The following is a 17,489-nucleotide window of genomic DNA, read 5'->3' on the forward strand; positions in this document are numbered from 1 at the left end:
CTGAACAGCTTCTCACACCTGGAGCCTATTCACCAATGACCTCCTAAGCCAGTCTCTTTCTCTCTACCTTGTGGTCTGGGACAGCCTCCAGGAGAGAGATGGACTACTCACTGGGCCTTACCTTGTTGGCTTACAAATATCCCCCTGAACTGGCTACTCCCTGCAGGTAAGCTTCGTCTTCTCAGCCTCTCTCGGGCCCTTTAATGCGCTTCTGTCTGGCTACCCCTGTGGTCTCATGACTTTGAGCGAACACCCCCCCACCCCCTTACCTGATCTGGAAGCATGCATGCTTTCTTCAAAGAGTTTTTCTTTATCTTTCTTTTTTCTTCTCCCCTGAGCTTAGTTCAAATATCCAAGTCCCCGGGCCTTCCCACAGCTCCTCTCAGCAATCCAGAGTGACTGTGTGAGACACTAATGTGCCCCAAAGTTTCCCTCTAGGCATGGCACTTCCCTAGATGGCTCCACCGAGCAAGCAGAGACCATGCACTACTTCCCACCTTCCACAGGCACCACCATCTCTCCACTGCCCCACCAGGAACCCACTGGAAGCACTTGAACTTCTCCTGTGCTGATGTTGTCCATTGGTCCAGGTTCAAGAGTAGGGTGTCCCTGGCTTTCTCGCCCTTGTGGCATACCATATCGGAGGGGTCTCAGGCCTGCTGCTTGGACATCAAGCTTCAAGAAACTGCTCCTTTGCTTCTCACTATGGCACATGTCTCCGGGCAGCTGGCCTGGCTGGGGATGGATTCTTCCCACTCAGAATCCTCACGCCCCACAACAACTCAGACTTGGCTATCAGGATAATATCATCATGCCAGGCCACCTCTTCCTCTATGTGGTGAGTTCTCTCCCTGGGGGCCCCTGAGGGGGCCACACTCGAGGCTCACGCCCAATCCCTCCATGTTGATCCAACTAAAGTCCATGTGTACATGAAATCACTTTGTTGACAGGAAAGTAAGTTACAAGTCAATCCAAAGCATAGCCAGAGGAGGGGAGGTCAGGGAATTCCACCAGGAAACAGAAACACTTTTGCCCAAGTCAGACCCCCGGCACGGAAAAGTCAATCCTTAGATGCCCCACGATCAGATTTCCACGTGGAGTCAACATCTTTCTAACTGCTGAGAGCTGAAAAGGCCTCTGGCCCAAGCAGCAGGTAGACAGGGAAATCATCAGCATCATTATTAATACCCTGTCTGCCATTTCAAGAGAAAATGGTCAGAACCTGGGGGTGAGGAAGGAGGGACCACACAAACCAAAACCCCCACGCCCTTTGCAAGTGGCTGTGGCTGGCTGAGTGATGTCCCTGTTTTGAAAGTGGCCTGAATACACCCCTCTCTAGTGCACCCAATCGTCTTCCTGCCTGCAGGAGCCAGGGGGTGCATGAACAGGAAACTGAGAAATATCAGTTTTCGCACAAAATGAAATATCCCTTCTCGGACAAGAGCAAACAGTGCATTTCAACTCTACTTGACAGATGCTGGTCTGAGCACCACTGACCATTCAATCGCCACTACGTCCCACCGCAGGACAGCCCAGCTCATCTGATCGCTGAGCCACAAATACTATTCTCTCTCACCTGACATGAAGTCCTAGGCCGGGCATGGGCTTCCAGGTGGAGAGCTCAGATGATGGGCAGACTGTGTCCTTCTCAGGGCCCTGGAGTCGGTGACATACAAGGGAGCCACTTACAAAAGTGCAGTGCTCACAGCTAGGTGGTTCAGGGAGGGGCAGGGCAGTAAGTAATACTGCAAGAAAGCCATTCCCTTTGGGTCTTAAACAGGAGTGAGAGAATCATTCCCTTTTCAGCTCCCTTTCATCCTTCTGATGAAGTCAAAGAGGAAGTCTCTCTTTGGTGATAACAGGCCTCTAACATGTAACACTTGCTACTCTTGTCCTGACTCAACCGAGAGCCATCAGGCTCCATGGAAGAACCCCTAGGCAGGCAAGTCTCTAACCAGAATTCAGTAACTCTCTTTTGTTTAAGGCTTATACCTGGAAATGGCACAGCATTACTTCTTCACAAGCCTTAGGTAAAAGCAAGTCCCAGGGCCAGCTATAGTTAATTGGAGGGGACAACACAAGGGCATAAATATTGGAAGGCATGGTTCATCGGGGCTGTGAACGTCTAGAAATTCACTGGGTTCTACAGTCTGAACCACCCACTTTTTCTCATGGTTTGAATCTCCTTTGCAGTTTTTAAAAAACACATTTCATTTATTTCATAGATTGCTTTAAGCAACACCCACCAGCTCAGGCATCCTTTGTACTATGCCCAGAAATGATTGAGGCATAATCTAAAAGAATTTTGTCAAGATCTAGACCCTCAGCTTACTCTTTGTCTGGACCCCCCTGCGCCCAACACTGCACCAACCAGAGGAAGAGTCAGTCAGTGTCAGCAACAGAGGGAAGGAAGCGGAAGAAGGAAGCGAGAGGGGCCGAGGCCTGGAAATGTGGGCTGGCGGCATTCAGAGTCTGTCGAAGACAGACAGACAGTGACAATGACAGTAACAATAGCTATGGTTCTATAGTTCTCCCGACAAGCCAGGCTCTGTCCTCAGTGTGTCATATACCATTTCTCCTTTAGTCCTGGGAGCTAGGTATAATGAAGCCCATTCTGTGGAGCAGGAAACTAGCTCAGAGAGGTGAGGTGGCCTTCCTGAGGACACAGGACTAAAGATCAAAGAAAGAGGATCCTAACTCAAGCTTGTCTGGGTACAAAGGCTATACCTGTAAATAATATGCCAGGGGAGGGGGATTTCGCTGGCCTTCAGACCCCACCCTTCCACCCCAGCTTTCCAATTGGCTTGATGTAGTTCTCTTACTAGCCATAACACTGGCTGTGAGAAGCCTAAACACTAACGCAAAAGCCCTGTCATGCGGGGACTCTGGTCCCGCTCCCTGCATAAGAACGCAGGACATGGTGAGACCAAAAAGGAACACCCACGGAGCCATAGGTAGGGGAGTCATACCACTATATTCTCGCTGGCGTCTGGGTTGGAGACACAGGAAGCAGGAGCCACACGATGCGCAATCCGCCGGTCGCTTCTCTGCCAACCAACCAGCCAACCCCCTAGCGTAGCCACGGCAGTTATATCAGTGGCTAATGGCTCACTGGTAACAGCTGATGGCCGTCTGATTACAGCTGATGGCCATCTAATAACCGAACCAGCACCTTTCCACGTGAGGCTGAGAGCCTGGAAACTGCTCTCTTGTGGGGACTCTGTCCCCACAAGTCCCTTCTCTGGGGCCCCATAGCCCCCTCCTATCTCCATCCCGTACTATGGCCATTTGGGCAGGACCACGTCTACCGAGCTCACAGCTGTATCCCCATCTCCCAGCACAACCACAGAAGGCATTTCATTTACGCCTGTTGAAGGAATGAGTGAATGCGCGTGCTCAGCTTTGCATCGGGCACCCTGGGGAATGAAAACTTAGTGTGACAGCCTTTGCCTGCCTTCAAGGAAGTTCCATGTTAGTGCAAAGCTCTAGAGTGGTAGAAATGCTAGAAGCAGGGTCAGAAGACTGAATCGTGACTCCTGCCTCCAGTGCCTACAGCTGATTCCATGAGCGGCAGCGGGCCAGTTAACAGGCCTCAACCTCAAGGTCACCATCTGTAAAAGGGGAATGATGTTTTTTGGCTGGTTTCTTGTGGGATCCAATAAGGTAACATATAGCATTTAATAACAAGTGGATGAATGAGGGAATGTGGGAGTGAGTGAATGAATGAACATATCCAGAATCTCCTGGGTGCCAGGCATTGGGCAGAGATCAAGGGCCTGCCGAGTCGAGGGGCTGACACCTCAAACCCTGGCGTCAGACTCTATGGGTCTGAATACCAGCCCTGCCACTCACTGTCTGCGTGACCCTCTCTAGGTGCTAATTTCCTCATCTGTAAAATGGAAACAATGAGGGCACCCTCTCGCCAGCCTGCAGTAAGCATCAGCTGTCATCAGGGATCCAGAGACCAGGAAGGTCTGCATGGGGCAGTGATGGAGAGACAGCCTGAGCCCGTTCTCCTGCCTCCCCTGGCACTGGCCTTCGGAGGCTGTGAACGCCAGCTGTCTTGGCAGGCACTCATTCTGGACAGTCTCCAAGTGCAACTCAGACCCCGCGGAGAGAACCTGCAAATGAGGCCTCCCGTAAATCACAGCTGACCACTCTAATCAGTCGCCTCGTGCCGCTTTCAGTTCCCATAAAGCCAGGCCTGTTGCCTGAGCCATTACGCCACCCCTCACGACCATCAGCGAGGCTGGAAGGGAGATGGCTCCGGGGCTCCTGCCTGAGACCCCTGTTGCTGCCGCCTCTGTCTGTAACTGAGTTGTGAAGAACTCTCAGGTCTCCACGTGCTGTGATTCTACCCTCTGCCTCCCCTGTCCACATAGGCCGTTCGTTTCATCTCTCTGATGTAATTAAAGCAGCCTCCTCCCAGTTCCCGCCAAGACAGGAGACAGGCAGGAGCCCTCCAAGGTTTAAACCAGGCCAGCCCTTAATTCGCGCAGGCAACATCAACATCGCTTTTTCTGTGATTAGCATTTGAAAGTAAATTCCATATCCTGGGCTGTCAGCATCCAGGAGCCTGGCAGAAGGTGGCTGTGTGCAGCAGAAAAGAAAAATCACAGCACGGGGCGCCTGGGGTTTCAGAAACTCAGCAACTTTGCAGGGGCCCCTTCTTCTCAGCTGCTGACTTCGTGCCAAGGCCCCCCGACTGGCTCCATTTTTCCCACTCTGTCTCGGGGGCTGGTCTTCACCAGGGCCTGGGTCAACAACGAGTCCACGATACCACTGTGACTTACTTACACATTGAGGGCCAACTCCCCCAGCAGCTGTGTTGTCTTTCTAAACAGGAAGCTGGATACAAAAATCTCCACTTCTGCCTTCTCCTGACACAATGCAAGATCTGGCCACCCAAGCCCAGCTTTTCTCCTGTGGCAGCAGCGGTGTGAGCTGAGTAGCGGTGTGAGCTGAGTAGCAGCTGCCCCTGTTAGACAGGTGTGGATTCTGGTTTGCTACAGTCCCCACTATTCCCTACTACCACCCCGCTCACTCATTTATTATAGGTCTGACCCCCGTGAAAACTTGAGTTTCTGTTCCCTGTTGCAGGGGCTGGACTGGAGAAGGCAGAACTGCTTACAAGAGGGGTTAGAGGAAGAGGCAGGAAATTAAGCCATGGTCCACAGACCATCCAGAGGGGAGCCCCTTGAGAAGAGGATGGGAAAGCAGGGGAGTCAGTGGCCTCGGCCTCATGGGGTGTGAAGGGAAAGCCTGACAGAGGACACAGGTCACACTCAAATTGACCTCTGGCCCCACCCCACTTTGGCCTCTTTCCCTCATCACGAAAATCTCTGAGAGTGGGGGTAGGGTAGAATGAGCACTTGGGTGAGTGACAGGATAAATGGGTCCCTGCCTGGATCTGTCATTAACCCGATGGGTCACCATAGACCAGTTTCTCTGTGCCTTGGTTTCCCGTTCTGTAAAATGAAACTGTTGCACTGGGTTACTGACCTCTGAGCTTCCTTCCAGCTTCTTGTTACTTGTCGCAAATAATCCGAGGGTCTCTGAGTTGTGAAGATGGACAGAGTGACACTTCCCAGTGGCTTTAGGCACACGCCCCCATAATCTCCATCACCTGCTTCTATTTGTTATTATCAAGGAACATTTTCTGCATCTTAAGTAAAGGGCTTTGCCGTGCAGCTTCAAGTCAAGCCCTTAGCCCATGGTTCAGGCAAACTGCACCCCTAGGCGCCTCCCAGAGAGAAATTCTGGCGTTAACACAACCCCTGTTTGGACCTCTACTTTCCACTCTGCCAGTCCACCAACAATTCTTAACTTTTCACTCAACACACTTGTATTACATTTGTTTTAGCGTCTTGTGTGTGCCAGGAAGTGTGCAAGGCTCTAGGATGGTGGTGCCTAAGGGGATGTAGAGAGAATTCCATTTCTGCCCTTACTGTTGTCTGCCGTCCCCACCCACTCCCCACGCCCCGCCCCGCAGGCAGAGGAGAAGACGGAGGTAGCTATTGTCTATGGAGCACTTGCTGAGTGCCAGATACTTGACCTGTTCACGCCTCCACTTGTCACAACAAACCTAGAGGCTATCATCAGCCCCATTTTGCAGATGAGGAAAGTAAGGCTCAGACAGGTCACCCAGCTAAAAAACCGCAGATGAATCTGTGTAGTGTCAAAGTCCTTGCTCTTGAGTACTAAACCACACCGGCTCCCATGATCGTTGAAAGAAAAGAAAAATCAGAATCATGAAGACTTCAGTCTTTCTCTCTGGTTCCACTGCACTTAGAAATAAGAACATTTATCACATTGGTCAGTGACTGTTTCTAAGTCACTTTCATCTCGTTAAGAGTACAGATGAACACTTATTCACCTCTGAATCTGTAGAACCTAGGAAAATGCGCTGTATATAATAGGCGCCCAAAACAAGTTGGGTGAATTGAATTGAATCTAATTGAATAGAATCCAGGGAATCAAATGGAACGGAATAGAATGGAACTCTTGCCAGGTAGGTGGAGACTAAGATTATGGTCCAGAAGTGCCATATAAAATGCTACAATTCCTTGCATATTGGACCTATATCAGCCAGGAGTCTCTTGGGTTGCAAGGGATAGAGACCCAGTCCAAACTAGCCCTCAAACAAAACGTAGAATATATTGGCTCATGAAATACAAAATCCCAGAGTGAGTTTGGGTTTCACATACAGCGGGGTCCAGTAGTTCAAACTGAACTCTGCCTTTTTATGTTTCTTCTCTGTTTGGCTCTCATGATGTGACAGGAAATACAGCCTTTGGCAGCCCTGGACTCACTGTCCTGTGCGGCTGTCTCAGCAAGAAAAATATCTTTCCCAAGAACTTCAGAAACATCCTAGGAAGGGCTCTGGTTTCCTGGCTTGGTTCAGGACATGTCCATAGTTCTGGTTGGCCAAAGTGGGGGTCAGCCCAACCAAGCTGCATGAAATGGGTTCCCCCAGGAAAGAGGGGTTTGGACTCTAGAAGAGGGCTGGGAAGTTTCCGGCAGAAACACAACTCTTTCAAAAGTCCACTTTCGGACCTTCCCCAGACAGCTGTGGGTGAGTGTGCTGAACTCCCCTTTCCAGCAGTTGTTTGAAATATAAACTCCACCTTTCCTGGATCTTGGCACATCTGACTGTCTGGCCACTTCCCTCCGTCTAGGAATGTTGATACTGTGTTCAATTGACTCTAAATAGAGACAAGAGGATGGAGCCCTCGCTCCTGAAGTAGGTGCCAAAGGAAGATGATTTGTTTTCATTCAAAACCAGGAAATGGCTTCTGATCCAGTTCTTCAGAGGGCGAAGCAGCAGGCTGAGGCGTAGTTCTTTCTGTCTCTCTGGAAGCTAGTGGCCACGGTAGGGCAACTGATTTTGGATTTTTCCAGAATTCTTTCCCTAATTCCCAAGGAACTTCCCAGAGAAGATTCCTGACACTCTCATACTTAGCTATGGACCTGCCAGGTGACACACGTTTTTATTCTTATCAGAGTCCTGTCACTTCCTGATTTTTTCATCATTTACTTGGTTATTGAGTGTCTTCACGCTAGAATATCAGGTCTTTGGGAGTAGGGAACCTGTTTAGTCATATTCTCTGCCATATCCCCAGTGCCTAGCACACACCTGGCACATGACAGATGTGCCATAAATATTTGGTGAATGTATGTACAGAAAAAGAGAGACACAGACAGACAGACACACATATACACACAGACAGGGGTGGATGGATGAGTGGATGGATGGATGGATGGATGGATGGATGGATGGATGGATGGATAAATGGACAAATAGTTGGAGAGAGAGATGGACTCCACAGATCAAGTTCTTAACCACCTACCTGACCTTCATTATTTCCTTTTCGCTTGTTCTCTCACTGTCTCTGCTATTCTATCCTCATCCCCCACCCTCCCTGTGCTCTGCAGATTGAGTGGACAGAAGAGTTTAGACCAGAGACCTGTTCTCTGCCCCTGCTCTTACTTGCTCTTTTAGGTTTGGGGCCTGGTCGTACGATCTGAGATCATGGACCACTATATCTTGGCCCCTCACTCTGTGTGTCCACCCAGGGCTACCCAGGAGCCTCTGCTCTTCTGTATCAGAGCCCACAAGTGTTAGGCCAGTGCCTCTCCCACTGAGAAGCCCACTCACCATGGAGACCTCCAGATTCAGAGATGGGAGGGGAGGGGTGTAGTGAAATTGAGGATGCTTTTGAGACCTCATCAATGGCCCAGCTGCCACTTGAGATGGCATTCTCTTCCCTCCTTTCAGGCTCCAGGCATTCCTCTGAGATTATTTGCTTTGGCGTCTGCAGGAAGCTAGCAGCATGCAAGCGGTTCAGAAGGCTGCTGGAAGGCAGGGCCAATAGGCAGCTGCTTTGCAAGTGAGCCCAGCTCCTTCCTGCCAGCCTGGAGCCTCCTGGGGGAGGAGGCTTCTCTTGCTCTGTCTCCAGGTCTGTCTCCACTCTGTTCTGCCTCTCTCATTTCTTATCTCCCACCGCTCTGTTCTCTGTCCCTCACCTGTTCCCTTCCATTGTTCCATCTCTCTCTCATCTCATATTCTCTTCAGCAAGGTGGTACAATGTGACCTAACAATCTGGGAGGCCTCCAGGTCACTGAACCCGCCTCTCCCCTAGGAGCTGAAGGGTCCAATATTGGTTCACTGTGTCCTTGGAAAAATCACATGGATTCAGGGATCTGGGAAACTCACCCCGCTACTGTATGTGTATTTCCCTGGGGAAAGGTCCATTACATGTACCCAGTGATCAAAGGGGACTGTGTAAGAATCCTGGAGTCAGTCGGCTTAACAAATCCTTGATGAATTTACGAATTACTTGGGATAAGTGGCCCCACCCCCAACCAAGCCTCAGGTTCCTCTTCCATAAAATGAACAGTAGTTACTTTCAAACTTTGTTCTTCGGAGCCCCAAGGTCTTGGGGATCTGCTCAGATGAGAAGGTGGTTCTAGGGTTCAAGGGCCCAGGTGCCCACCTCCTCTTCTACCTCAGGGGCTCTGCACCCATCTGAACCATACTCATGGGGCTGCCAGGGCAGGTTTCAGTGGCACAAATGATTCTGAAGCTTTGTAAAAATGCTGAAGTATTGAGTATAAATGTTTGCAATTTACTTCGAAATACCTCACTGATGGAGAGATGTGATCATTCAAGTACAGTAAAATACTAACGGGAAATTCTAAGTAGTGGGTTTCCAGGCTGCTGTTCATGGACTTCTCTTCTCCTGAGACTCCTGACAGGAAGGATTACAGTAAGGAGAGAGAGGAATGTCTGGCTCCCACACTGTGGGATCCAGGGTGGCTGGCATGCAAACAAGCAAAGTAACTGAGATGGTCACCAAATACACAGGGGCTCTACCAGAACCTTTTTAGGGTCAAGAGACAGTGTGTGCTAGCATTCATCCGGGACATCAGCCCCTATTGGGACGAGGCCGACAGTTCTGTGGGTCTAGAATATCCACCCATCGGTCTTGTTCTGCCTCTTGTATTCCTTCACCTGGACAAAGGACGGTGCTTTCCATGGATGGCCCCGTGCTCCTTGGCTCCCTCCACTGAAGTCACCTCCACTGATGACCACATCATAATGACAATAACGAGAGTGGCTACTTGTTACAACAGGAAGGGGTGCATGTACTAGTTAACAGCCTTGCCAAACTCTCTAGAGCCACTCAACCATTTCATTTTCTGAACAGCCCATCAGCCAGATACTTGTTCAATCAAGTTCACACCATGTACTCTATCAAGTTCACACCATATACTCTCTGTGTGATTTATTTAGTTAGGTTCTCTGAGCCTCAGTTTCCCCATCTGTAAATGAGGATAATGAAGACACTTGCCTCATGGGGCTGCCGGGGGATTTTTCTGTACGGGCAAAGGGCTTGGCCCAAAGCCTGGTTCGTAGAGATGGAAACAGACTCTTCGGAGAGGTTAAGTGGTGTGCCCAGGGACACACAGCCAGCAATCGGGTGCAGGTTTCCCTGCCCCTAAAACAAGTGCTCTCACCCACTATGCTATGCTTAAAAATCAGAGCTCTCTGCAGCTGAACGCAGTAGGAAAGAAAATCTTCTGCCTCCCCTTAATTAGATTAAAAGCTCCATCACGAGCATGTAAACCAGCAAGCCATAATCCGCGGACGCTGCTGCATTTTAAACAGCAATTCAGAGCAAGCCGTTCAGATGGGACTGAGCAGCTGGTGGCTGCTGATGGCACACACGGCGTCGTTACCCAGTAAATCAGTCCCCCTCTGAGGAGGGGCAGTTGCAGTGGGGTGGGCTGGGGTGGGCTGGAGTCCATCAGGCCCCCTCCAGGCGGGTGAGGCCCCTGCTGAGGTGTGTGCAGCCCACCCCTCTTGAAATTTACTCTGCCTGTGAAGGTAGGGAAGAAAGGGTGACTCTCTCAGCAATTCGCTTTCCCAGACCTGGCTGGGTATCATCACGTCACCTGGAGACTTGACCAAAATGCCCCGTTTTGGCCTGATCACCAGCCCTGGTGATTCAGACGCTTCGGCCTGGGGTCTGAAGGTCTGTATTTCAATGGCATCATCACGTTTTTGAGGCAGCAGAAAAGCACTACGTCATGTCCTTGAAGCCTCACAACATTTCTGAGGGGTCGGCAATTTTAAACCTATTTTGTTAATGAGATGACGGAGACTCGGCAAGATGAAGACAATTTGCTCCAGGCCACACGATGAGTCTGTCAGAATTAATTCTACGCTGAGGAGAAAACTGAACATTTAAAGGTGGCTTAGACAAGAGGGTAGTTTCTTTCTCTCTCACAGAACCAAAAACCGTGGTTGAGGAGTTCAGGGGCCCAGGCTCCTGCCAGCCATTTGCTCTGCTCGTCAGTACAAGCCTTTCTCCTCATGGTTCAAAGTGGATGCTTCAGCTCCGGTCATCACGCCCACCTTCCAGCTTCCAGGAAGTAGGGAAAAGAAGGTGCTCCCCCAAAGCTTTAGACACTACTGCCTTTTGCATCAACAGTGGCTGTCACTTACTCACATGGCCATGCCCAGCTGCAAGGGACATTGGGAAATACAGTCCTTATGCCCAATTTCAAAACTGAGAGCAGGAATGTAAACTACCAAGAGAATCATGTTTTCTGTTTCTCATCCTAATCTTAACAACACCCAAGAAGACAGAGCTATTATTATTAATAGCAGAGCACTCAGCCGCTGAAAGCACCGAGGGAAGAGCTTCACCATCCCTTAATTAGATTAAGGGGATGTAACCACTAAGCCAGGGGTCTGCTGCTGGTATTATCTCTGCATTACAGATTAAGAAACTAAGGCTCGGAAGAGTTAAGTAGCTTGCTCAGATTAGCTGGTTACTAGTAGCATGGCAGAGTTAGGATTTAAATAAACCCAGGTGGACTTACCCTGAATTCTATGATTTTCCCTTCTCTACGTGAGGCTGTAACAACAGCAGAAGGCAGGAGGGAGAATCCTCTGTTCAACAAGCCTTCACCGTGGCAGACACCATCCATCCAGTTTGGAATCCATGCATTTGGAGAAAAAAACATCGCAGCTCCCCTATCACCCAGGCTCAGGGAGTAGAAGAGGTGGGCTGGTTCGGTAATGTAAACCAACCCCTGACAACACTGGGCAAATGCCACGATGCCATATGAGTCCCACACACTGTTGGGACACAAGGGCCCGGTTGCTGGTGACGGAGACACCCTCCGGCTTTCTCAGCCCAAGTGTTGTGTGATCTAAATGGCTGTCCCTGTAGGACCTGTGACAGAGATAATCCCACGGCCAAGGAATCAAATGCTTCTCCCTGGATATCAGTACTTTCTGGCCCCTCAAAAAGGACGTTCCTGCCTTCAAACAATCCTGTTTCCCTCCGTATGAAAGACATTTTCGGAGTTCTTTTTGCCCCCCTTTCTTCCAGAATCCACACAATGGACTAGCTGATACATATTTCCAGGGGACGTATGATTGTTATCTGCTCCCACAAAGGACAAAGGGAGAGAAGAGAGGTGTCATTGATTAGTGCAGGGTTGTGCAACCTGTATCTATAAGGGTTCAGACAGAAACTATTTCAGGTTTTCCAGACTATAAGGTTTCTGTTAGGACTACTCAACTCTGCCCAGGTAGCATGAGGCAGCCGTAGACAAAAAGTCCACAAGTGGCTGTGTTCTGATAAAACTTTATTTATAAACACAGGTGAAGGCCTGATTTTCTGACAATAGTTTGCTGACCTCTGGCCTAGTGGTGACACGCAGGCACTGGCATCCATTGACACTTCCTGCAAATACCATCTTCTAAGTTGGATGGGAATTATCAACCTCATCTCCTTGGGTCTCGGTTTTCCTATCTCTCAAGCGGGGGTAAATACACCTAGCCTCTAGGATTATGGTAATACAGTCTCCATTCCCCAAACAAGTTGAGCTTGCTCTGACCTCAGTGCCTTTGCACATACCTTGCTAGCCTTTCTACGCCTAAACGCCCTTCCCCTAGCATGCTAGCTCCAACGCACCATTCGATCTCTTAAGTCACCTTCTCAGAGGCTTCCCTGAAATCCCTGTCCAAGTTAGTAAACCTCTCCTCCTGGAACACAGCAGATGTGGAAGCCGACTTGTTAAAAAGACATTGATTCTTTTCTATGTGAGGAGAGAGATGATTTCTGTGGCCCAGGAATTCCCCACACTGCGAATACTGCCTTTTCCATTTTCCCAGAGTCTTTACAGCCGATCACATGCGGGACCTCAAACTCATGGCAAGGAGCATCAACACACCTTGTTCTGACCCGTGCTCTGCTACCCTGGGTACCTCCTCCCTTAATCAGAGTGACTGTCTGTGTGGGCAGATAACAGAACATGAAGGAGAGACTTTCAAGGCCCTGCAGCCAAGCCAAGAGTGTGGAATTTCACTGTCTAGTGACCCATCCCACCCTGCTGTGGGGCCTTCCATGAGTCACCCAGAATTTTCCACCTAGATTTATGAAATCCATTTTCCCTGAGACAGAGTAAGCAGTTTATAGAGAACCAATATCATTAGGTTAATGATTCCCCATAAATTATTACCCACACAGCCCAGTTAATCCCACAAATGGAGCCTTAATGGTGGCGAGTCAGTTGCTAGCCGTTCACAGTTCCCTGGGACGACCTTGGCTTAGGCAGATGGTGCCCCCTTAATAAGATCTTGCTTTTTGGGGTTGAATCCCCACTCCATAATAATCCTCCATCAACCCCTTCGGGGCTTCCACTGCAGCCTGGGTGTAATGCCCCAAATGAACATCACAGCTGGGAATGATTTTCTGTCTCATTTCACTCTTGGCCGTGACTTTTCATTTCCCATTGACGTCTGATTTATTTATCTGTTTATGAAGCAACCCGCTTGGTTTGAAGTGACAGTGATAGGCGTTTGATCAAATAGAGCCGCAAATCTCATCTTCCACCATCCTGAATTTTTATTCCACCATTACTTAACAAAATAGAATTAAGTTGGTGAGAAAGCGGGCTCTTGCATTATGTATTGGCCTCATTTCATTGGTCTTTAGGCTCACTCATAGGGTTGCAATTTTTCTATGTTACCAAGTATTCCCCGAGGCAAGCAGTTCCATCTCTACTGCCTGAGAAATGTCGTTCTCCACTCTGCTTTGCCTGGGTTCAGAAAGTTGGCAGAACTGCCCAAGGGATGTGGATTTCATGAGCATCACCTTGTCTTTAGCCAAAGTGGTTTCCAAGGGGCAGCACGCTATAGAAGGGCTGTCCGCAGATTGGCGGAGCTCCCCAAATGCTAACGTCCTTAGAATCAACTCCGTGTTTTCAATCTGCCCCATAAGCCCTGAGATCCCTCACGGAGTTGGCATAGAGCACAGTATCAGCAGTGTCACCATTATGAAAATGATCAGAAACGAATTATCAAGATTCTTGCCAGGCCAGGCACGCTGCTAAATGTTACATATTTATGCCCATTCTGTAGATAAGAGAACTGAGTAAAAGACAGTACTAGGAAGCAACTTTCATCTCTCTAGCACAAGAGCCAGGTTCTTCACAACTGTGTGATGCTGCCTCACAACAAACTTCTTTCTTTCTTGCCAAGGAGGAAGGGAGAGTAATTAATATCTACTGGGCACCTGTGTGCTAGGACACTTTCCACATGATCTCATTTAATGCTTAATGTCCTCCTGTGACATACGCATTAACCCATCTTACAGGCAGGGAAGCTGGGGCTTTAAAAAATTGAGATAATCTGACTCTAAATCCAGGATAGCAATGATATCCAGCCAAATAAGGGGTCTTCAGAGGAAAGGTATCATGAGGCAGCTTCTAGAGCAGGGGGTCTGGGTGAAAGATCCTGAGATGGCCTCCAGGGCTCTCACGAATTCTTATTATGCAAAACACTATGCACATGTGCACATGGAAATGTGTTCTAAGGAAAGCCCCACAGCTCTGATCAGGCACTTGAAGGGATTCTAAACCCAAAATAGATTGAGAGATAATGGTCTAGAGGACAGGAAGCCACACAGAAGCCAGATTATAAATCCGTGTTTCGACCTCAGGTGACCAGCCTTCAGCCCATGTATTTTCAGTACTTACTCTGCATGGGATATCACCGTGTTTCCCTGAATACAAGACCTAGCTGGACTATCAACTCTAATACGTCTTTTGGAGCAAAAATTAATATAAGACCCAGTTTTATGTTAGATAAGACCCATTTTATATTATAGTAAAATAAGACCCGGTCTTATATTAATTTTTGTCCAAAAGATGCATTAGAGCTGATTGTCCAGCTAGGTCTTATTTTTGGGAAACACGGTATGAAAACTATAAATATTGACACTCCTCCATGTCTTTAAGGAGACAAGATCAGATCTTGTCATGTCCCTGCTGAAATCCCTCGCCTGGTTTTCCATCCCACTGAGAATAAAATCCAGACTTCTCCCTGGGGTTCAACAAGAGCGCCCCTAGCCCACCCAAGTTCCACAGAGCTGGTTTCTTCTCATCCTTCAGGACTCAGAAGGAAGGTCACTTCATAAAGACCCTGCTTGAACTCACGTGATTCTAGCGTATGCTGGGTTCCCTCTTAGCTCCTGTCTCAATCTGCTGTCCTTTGTGTGTGCGCTTGCTTACTCACTGTCTCCCCAGTTATAATGAAACCTCACGCGGGCTGGGCTTGTCTAGCCTGCTCCCCATTCCTAAGACCCGGCTCTGTGCCTGGCCCAGAGTTAGCGCTCCATAATAGGGAATGGATGAATGGGCATGTCACTTACCCTCCCTGAGTCTCAGTTTCCTCATCTATAAAGTGACAGCTTGGACTATGGGCGATTTCCAAATTACGTTCACCAAGTCCCAGGCGCCTCCCCAAAGTGCCTCAAGACCCCAGAGGGACAAAGAGGTACAAGAGTGACGTCCCTCGTCTCCTAGCTCCAGCCCCTTGGGGGTCTCCTAGCCACTTGCAACAGGATTTTAAGCATTGCCACTTGTAACAGGATTTTAAGCATTGCCACGTGTAACAGGATTTCATTTGAATGAGAAACCGTTTTTCAGTTTCAAGGTAAAGTTTTAAACTGTTGGACTCTGAGCATCTTTCCAACTCTCAAGCTTCCCACCGTAACTAAGTACGACAAGTGGTACAGAGGAGCCTCCAGGGAGGGAGGAGGGAGGGAGAGAGGGAGGGAAGGGACACCACCCAACTGGGCTGGTCCTGGGAGATCTGGACAGAGGGAGGACTTGATCAGGACCCTGAAGGATAAGTGAGGAAAGTATGAACAGGGAGGTATGGACTTCGAAATGCAAATTCTCAGGCTCCACTCCAGACCTACTAAGTCAGAAATTCGGGGGTGGCACCCAGAAATCTGTGCCTTCACAAGCCCGTGAGATGATTCTCTACACACTCAAGTTCAAAGGTTATCAGGGTAAGAAGGGTGACATGTCTGCCCAGATCCAACTGGAAGGTCGTCGTGACAGAATTCTGGGAGGATAACTTGTTGCGTCTTAGTAGTTCTCAGTCCTGGACATGCCTTCGAATCACCAGGAGAGCTTTTCAAACTCCTAATGCCCAAGCCACATGCAGAGCATCTCAACCAGAATTGCCAGGAATGGGACCAAGGATCCTTTATTTTTTTAAACCTCCCCAGGGAATTCCACTGCACAGACATGGGTGAGAAGCATGGATTCTGTAATCTTTTGTAGACTGGGTGGTAAGGGTCGCCAGGACCCAGTAGACCTGGAAATTCCACCCACTAAGGTAGCCTGCTGGGGTTCCCCCAAATGCTGCCGAGAGGCTGGTGGTGGCACTGGTCAGGATGGGGAATTAATGTGTGACAACGGGGAAATGCTTTGAGTTAAGTACGGTAAATGTACCTCCTAAGTGGGAGGGAGGGAGGGAGGCGGAGAAGAAGGAGAGGGATAATAATGTGGCTATTTATCTCTTGTTGCTAGAAATAGACTGTATTAGATCAGTCGAATTAGATGAAAAAAAGCTTAATGACGAAAAAAGAAGAAACGAAACACCAAGGACATCTCAAGAGGAAGGTTTGAGAGCTGAGTTTGGGAGGACGCCATGCAGAAAACAAGGAAAGATCCGATCTGTGTCACAGTGGTCAGGATTATAGGATCTGGAGTTGGACTCCCTGGGTTCAAACCCCACCTCTGCCATTTCATCGCTCTGTGGCCTCAGCCTTGTTGTTCAACCTCTCTGGATCCGTCTCTTCATTTGTCAAGTGGCAGGGGTGGCCGGGTAACAAGAATTTCTATCTCACAGGGGTTTTGTGATAATTAAATGGGTTAATCTACACAACGTGCTTGTAGCAGTGTCTGGCATTCCATACTGGGTCGCTGTATTCATTGTTGGTTTTGTTGATAGAGTTGCGGCTGAGAAGAACTGCATTGAGCCTGCATTGCGAGGACGTCAGCATGGAGAATGCTTCTTTTCTTCCCCCAATGACATGACGGTGATGCTGACAAACGAATCATGTGTGCAGCGATGGATGTTGTCTCACGTGTTCTACCTGTGTTGACTTCTTAACAATAGCAGTGATTGTCGCTTCCACTGCTCTCCTGCCTCTGGCCACCATCACAAAGTGTCAAATCAGCCCTAAGGGTGCGGGAAGAGCTCAGAGGCTTCCAGCCAATATAGGAGCTGGGCTGACATCAGAGCCCTCTCAACATTCTGACCACAGAGGAATTCTGGATACAATAGAACATCAGAAGCTTCAAATATATTGCTTGGATCGAAACCAACAAGAAAGGAAAAAAGAAACCCAGCTGTCAGAAACGACAAGCAAACTCAACGAGCCCAATGGTCCACGTGGGATCAGGACTGCAGACAACAAGAGAGTCATAATACCGATGCCTAGAGAATAGTTTCATCCCCAGGGTAGGAGCTGGTAAGGCCCAAAGCAGGGAATCACAAAGGGCTTTCTACTCAGGAAAGGGGCACTAGAAAGCTCTACCCACTGGCTTAAGCACATGGCATGCAAACAAGTTGACCACCCCAGACCACAGGCGGTAAAAGATTCACTGGA

This window comes from Rhinolophus hipposideros, assembly GCF_964194185.1.
Source record: "Rhinolophus hipposideros genome assembly, chromosome: 24".
Classification (NCBI taxonomy): Eukaryota; Metazoa; Chordata; class Mammalia; order Chiroptera; family Rhinolophidae; genus Rhinolophus; species Rhinolophus hipposideros.